General features: G+C 38.2%; 1 protein-coding gene across 1 annotated transcript in view; it reads left to right on the forward strand.

Moving 5' to 3' along the window:
* The window catches only part of LOC141393764 (uncharacterized), a 54,116-nt gene extending 47,639 nt beyond the window's left edge, over positions 1-6,477 (forward strand). The window contains exon 3 of the mRNA XM_073967216.1: positions 5,446-6,477. The gene's annotated coding sequence lies outside the window, so the exon portion shown is untranslated. The remainder of the gene's footprint in view (positions 1-5,445) is intronic.
* The last annotated feature ends 23 nt before the right edge of the window (positions 6,478-6,500 follow it).

Genomic DNA, 6,500 nt, shown 5'->3' on the forward strand with positions numbered 1-6,500 from the left:
CGATTGCTAAATTAATTGAATGAATTAAAAATTGGTTTCGGTATATCTTCATAGTGTCTCTATCCCCAAGGTCCAACAAATTTAAAATTCGATAGGAGAACTAAATTTAATCAGGTAATAGTGTGACATCTGTGATCGCATAGTAAAAATACTATTGGTAATCTTCTTCTTTATTTGCAAATCCGTTATCCGGATATAAGCGATCATACTATTGGTAATAGTCTTTGCTAATCCCATAGTTAAAATTTTCGCTGTTTGAAGTCTTCGAAACCTCCAGATTTCAATTGTTTGGATTTGAATATGCTGAATATTGTGCATGATGTCCAATCTTTACCAGTGTATGTCTTTGAACTTCGTCACCCAGTAGTTCGAAAGGGGGTCTTTGCTAATTTTAGTAGAATAAATTTCAGCAATTTATTGTCATCTAGGACATACAATTTATTGCTCATTTTTTCAATCTGTCCTGGAAGATGGCGTTTTCGAATTATGTCAGCTATACTTACTTCAATTTGCTCCTGTCCTAGAGAAAAATGTAATTATACTGAAATTATAGTCATTGCCACCGTTGTGCAATGGTATGCACTCCCGCCTTGCATGCTGAAGGTCGTGGTTTCCACTCCCCGGTCAGGTAACATCAAAACTTGCATGGGTACATAAGCCGCTCGGCTTTCTTGCTTAATTCATTTCTGGTAAAGAAATAAAGAAATGTCAGAACCACATTTCAATTAGGTCGAACTTGGTCTTTGGTCTTTTACCAGAAATGAATTAAGCAAGAAAGCCGAGCGGCTTATGTACCTATGCCTTAAAAGCTAGTGTATGGCTATAATAATAATAATTGTTCCACAAACATCCCAGAAGGGACAAGGGAGACTTCTGTCATATCAATGAGTGCACCCCGATTAATATCTTCTCAATGATATGGGACCTACTGTTTATCGCCGAGTCCGAACGGCGTGTCTCAAGACACCACTTGTGGAGAAGTTTTTCAAGGCTGAAATACTCAGAAAATGTCGCCAACATTACTGAGGGGTATTTTGCCACCGTTGAAAAATGTTTGATGTTGCCTGGCCGGGGAATCGAACCCGCGACCTTCTGCATGCAAGGCGGGCGTGCATACCATTGCACCACGGTGGCACCCTAGTGCATTTAACTAGAAAGGTTTTAATTCTATAAAAAATCATCAAAAGGATCCTCAGACATCCTCAAAATACTTACTTAGCTGGCCCATTACAGAACATTTGTTCCATAGGCCGAACTAAGAAAAGATCTCCATTTCTCTCTATTTGTTGTTTCGCACTCTGGAGAGCGTTATTTTTGTTTGACGAGATGTGGCTTTGTTTTTAAACTGCTTACTTAAACCAAAGTAGCATCTGTTGGCCAATACAATTCTTTTTATTTCACAACTGATGTCGTTTGTTGTGTTTACGGAGGTGCCGAGGTAGACGAAGTCGTTTACTACCTCAATATTATAGTAAACAACTTCCACAGTTGGTCCGAGCTCAATGGTCGCATTGCGCGTCGACACCATCACCTTAGTCTTCTCGCCGTTTTCCGCCAGACCCACTTTAGCAGATTCTCCTTCGACCTTCATAAAGATATCAGTTACTTATTTTACTGATCGGCCCATGATGTCTATATCATCAGCATAAGCAAGTAACATGTGGCTATTGGTGTAGATTGTGCCACTTCTTTTGACGTTTGCCTCTCGTATAACCTTTTCCAGCAGGATGTTGAAGAGATCACACGAAAGGCTGTCTCCTTGTCTGAAACCTCTTTTGGCATAAAACTCTTTGAAGAGGTTCTTTCCTATTTTAACTAAGGATCTCGTGTCAGTTAAAGTCATTTTACAAAGCCGGAAGAGCTTTGTGGGGATACCAAATTCAGACATGGCTTGGAATACCTTCGAACGCAGCGGGCTGTCGAAGGCTGCTTTATAATCGACAAAAAGGTGGTAGGTGTCGATCTGCATCTCTTGGGTCTTCTCCAGGATTTGCCGCAGGGTAAATATCTGGTCAATGGTGGACTTGTCAGGTCTAAACCCGCATTGGTATGGCCCAATTATCTTGTTGACCATAGGCTTTAGTCGTTCGCACAATATCCCTGACACGATCTTGTAGGCAATCGGGAGTAGACTTATGCCCCTATAGTTAGAGCATACAGTCTTATCTCCCTTCTTGTGGACGGGGCACAGGATACACAGGTTCCAATCGTCGGGTACTCGTTCTTCCTGCCAGATGATGCTAACTAGCTGATGAATACACCTTATCAGCGTGTCGCCTCCGGTTTTAAACAGCGCGGCTGGTAGGCCATCAGCTCCTGCTGCCTTATTATTCTTCAGCCGGTTTATTGCTGTCTTTACCTCATCTTGGCCGGGTGGTATACATTCAATACCATCTTCTGGGATTGGATCTGTGGTATCTTCGTCGTCTTCGCTGCTATTGGATACCAACAGTTTTGAAAAATGTTCTTTCCGTATCCTGAGTACATTATCTGTATCAGTTACCAAATTACCTTGCTGGTCTCTACAGGAGGATGTGCCTGTACCAAAGCCATCAGTTTGATGCTTGACTCTTTGGTAGAATTTTCAGACTTCATTCTGGCTCCTGTACATCTCTATTTTTTCACACTCCCTTTTTTCCATCTCTCTCTTTTTCCTGCGGAAAAGACGTTTCTCCTCTCTCCTTTTCTCCCGACATCTCTCTCGTGCGCTACGCGTTGCTACGGATTGTAAAGTAGCCCCATATGCCGCATTTTCCTCTTCGGTGGCAGCACGACACTCCTGATCATACCATGGATTCCTTGGTGGAGGTCTCTGGTATCCAAGTATGGATTTTGCGGCTGTTTGCATGGACTGGGCAATGATTCGCCATTGCTCTGACATGTTATCGGGATGAGGAGTGTTTTGATTAAGCAATTGGGCTAGTTGAGTGGAATATGCTGTGGCTATCTGTTGTGATTGCAGCTTACCGATGTCTAACTTTCGTGTTGTGTCTGTTCGTACTTTGTTTGCTACGTTTAACCGGGTGCGTACCTTTGCTGCAACAAGGTAGTGGTCCGAATCAATGTTTGCTCCTCGGAACGAACGCACATCCAACACGATCTATGAATGTCTTCCATCTCTCACAACGTGATCCAATTTGATTTCTTGTTCTTTGATCTGGCGATAGCCAGGTGCCCTTATGAATATCGAGATGCTTAAATCTGGTACTACTAACTACCATGTTTCTTGCAGCTGCAAAGTCTATCAGCCTCATACCATTGTCAAATGTTTCACTGTGGAGACTGAATTTCCCGACTGTTGGGCCAAAGATATTCTCCTATCCAATTTTGGCATTAAAATCGCCTAGTATAATTTTAATGTCATGGGCAGGGCAACGGTCATATGTTTCTTCTAAGCGCTCATAAAATATATCTTTGGTCTGTTCGTCTTTTTCTTCAGTGGGAGCATGAGCGCAAATAAAGCTGATGTTGAAGAATTTTGCTTTTATTCGAATTGTAGCATGTCTTTCATTCACTGGTGTGAATTTGGAGACCAGGTGTTTTAACCTCCGACCAACTACAAATCCGCAACCAAACTCATGCTTTACGTCATGGCAGCTATAATACAGTGCGTCACCTTAAGGTGTTGTTGTGACGCCTTTCCCGTTCCATCGTATTTCCTGTCGGTACTTGTACTCTTCAAGTACATCTGCCAATGCGTAAACTGCACCTTCTCTATAAAGAGTGCGAACATTCAAGGTGCAGATTCGCAGATCATGGTCCTTAAAACGTTTGCGAGGGTCGTCAACTTTAGAGGGGTTTGTTTTTCTTTTCCTTTCTTTTGTTTTTTTCTAGGGGAGGGTTACTAACCCTGCGCCCATACCCAATTTTTTAACGTTCTTATGGGTGAACGCGCGGCACATTTTAGCTCACTACCTTTAACGGGTGTTAAAGGCAGCTACCCCAGGTGACACCCCGGGGAGGTCAGTGTCCACTTGAGACGAAAAAGGGACCAAGATAAATCCTGGACTTTGCCATGTTAAAGCCGGTCAGGACCGTTCCTTGGTATCTTTCATCCCCAACGTCACCCAATATCCTCAAAATACCAAGGGTAAATTCTAAGCATTGGAGTCGAATTATGAAATACAAAAAAAATTCGTTGTGGCAGAGTCTAATCGGCTGAAAAATAAAGTTCTAGAAATAAACAAAAGTTGTGAATTATACCTATGAAAGATCGAACGCCCTCTACTGGGCAAAATGACATCACTAACGTTAGCCAAGACTTTCACTATTTTGCAGTTTCTTAAATGACTAATGACTCGGCCCGAATTCGTGTGGACAATAGAAGTAAGTGACCACAATTTTCCTCTGAATTGTTAAGAGTTTTGATATAAAGTGTCGAGCATTTAAAATGGAACCTATAATTTTTAGGTTCAAGTTGTGATAACCTAAAACAAACTTCTAATGTTAGCGAGAAAGTTTTTATTCAGTGTATTTAACTAGAAAGGATTCGAATTCCCCAAAAAAGGATCATCCTCATACATTAAAAAATGGGGACTATGAAGCTTTATGTGAAGGAATACATTTCATTATGGCAGTCGATTTAATTTGTGGCGGCGTTCAAACCCGCCAACAATTAAATTAAAATCAATTGTCTGGTGAAATTAGCTCTGGAGACAAATAACACCCTCTATTGGGCAAAATGCCAAAGCTAAAGTTAGCCAAGACTCACACCATTGAACAAATTAATAAATGAGTTTAACTATACAACGCTAGATGTCACTGTGTAACATTACACTGCCCAATATTCCTTAGTATGAATTCAAGCGGACACAAAGATGATTAGAAGCAACTTGAAACAACTTCTAATGTTAGAGAGAAAGTTTTTATTCAGTGTATTTAACTAGAAAGGATTCGAATTCCCTCAAAAAGGATCCTCAGACATTGAAAAATGGGGACCATGAAGCTTTATATGAAGGATTAAATTTCAATATGGTAGTCAAATTATTTTGTGGCGGTGTTCAAATCCGCTAACAATTAAATTAAAATCAATTGTTTGCTGAAATTAGCTCTAGAGAAAAATAACAACCTCTATTGGGCAAAATGCCAACGCTAAAGTTAGCCAAGACTAACACCATTGCACAAAATAATAAAGGGATTTAACTATACGACGCTAGATGTCACCGTGTGGTATCACCATGTCTAATATTCAATAGTACGAATTCGGGCGGACACTAAACTGATTAGAAGCGACTTGCCACAAGAACATCATAAAAATTTTTCACCTCACTGTCAGTTAAGCAGATATTTAAGAACATTTGGTGGATTTAGTCCCGGGGTTTTTGTATAGCTCCATTTTACTCGCCTTCTTCTGCAGTTGAACAATTTTTAATTAATGAATTTTATTCTAATTTGTGTTACTAATTTTCCTCTCTCCTTTTTGTTTTTTTTTTTTTTTTTTTCCAGGGGGAAAAAGTCCGTAGCGAAGGTTTGAAAAGGAAATCAAAACGTTCGCGAAGGCGTTTAAAAGTCAGACGAAGAAACTGCAAGTTTAAGAAGGAAAACTATAAGAAAAAAAACAACATCAAACATAAAAGAAGGACAACATCCATCATCTGAGGGAAAAAGTATAGATAACTAACGTATTTGGAAGATACGTAGAAAACTCAACTACAGCAAAAGAAAAAGAGGATAAGAAAATCCACAACATTATTTAAATCCATATCAGCAGAAGCAGCAGCAGTTTTCAAAGCAAAAAAGAAAACGAAAACGCCAACGAAAATCCATCACTCCTTTGCGTCGTGTAATTATCCTTTAATCCTCCTCATCAATAAAAACAACAACAACAACCACATTACAAAAACATAGAACAGGGATCTTAATTGTAAAGAAGAGAAAAACAAAAAACGGAAAAGTGAATATTTTTTGAAATAATTTTTTTCTAAAAAAACCAACAACAAGATAAAATTGTCTTAAAATTTTTTTGTGATAATTTTTAAGCTTAAAAACAAAAACCAGAAAAAACAACAAGTTTAACTTATCCTAACACACACATACGAACTTAAAAACCAATTAGAAATCAAGTACTTAAGGAAAAATTTGCTTAAAAAAATATTTGTAAAAACGCTTTATCATTATATTTTCAAATTTTGTAAAAAAAAGAAAACTGAATTGAAAGCAAGATTGCCGTATAGAAAAAAATCTTCCGTTAGTTTTTAGAAAGACCATCTTTAAAAGCAAAAAAAAAAAAATTATAAACACATTCAAAATCTTAAAATTGTCATTAACTTTCTTTTTTTGCTAAAATTATATAAACGGAAAACTGATATAACCTCATTTTTCTAAAAACAAAAAAAAACCAAAACATATTTTCAAAACAAAAGACAACTCTAAACTAAAAACGCTACAAACCTCTTTTAAAGCAATTTTTTTAAGTTTCCGTTTTTTTGTAATTCAATTTAAAAGAAGTAAAAAAGAGTCAAGTCTTTAAAAAAACAATACTTAATTAATTATTAACAAAT

Source organism: Musca autumnalis, unplaced genomic scaffold, assembly GCF_047663935.1.
Source record: "Musca autumnalis isolate F117 unplaced genomic scaffold, ASM4766393v1 scaffold_2, whole genome shotgun sequence".
Taxonomy (NCBI): Eukaryota; Metazoa; Arthropoda; class Insecta; order Diptera; family Muscidae; genus Musca; species Musca autumnalis.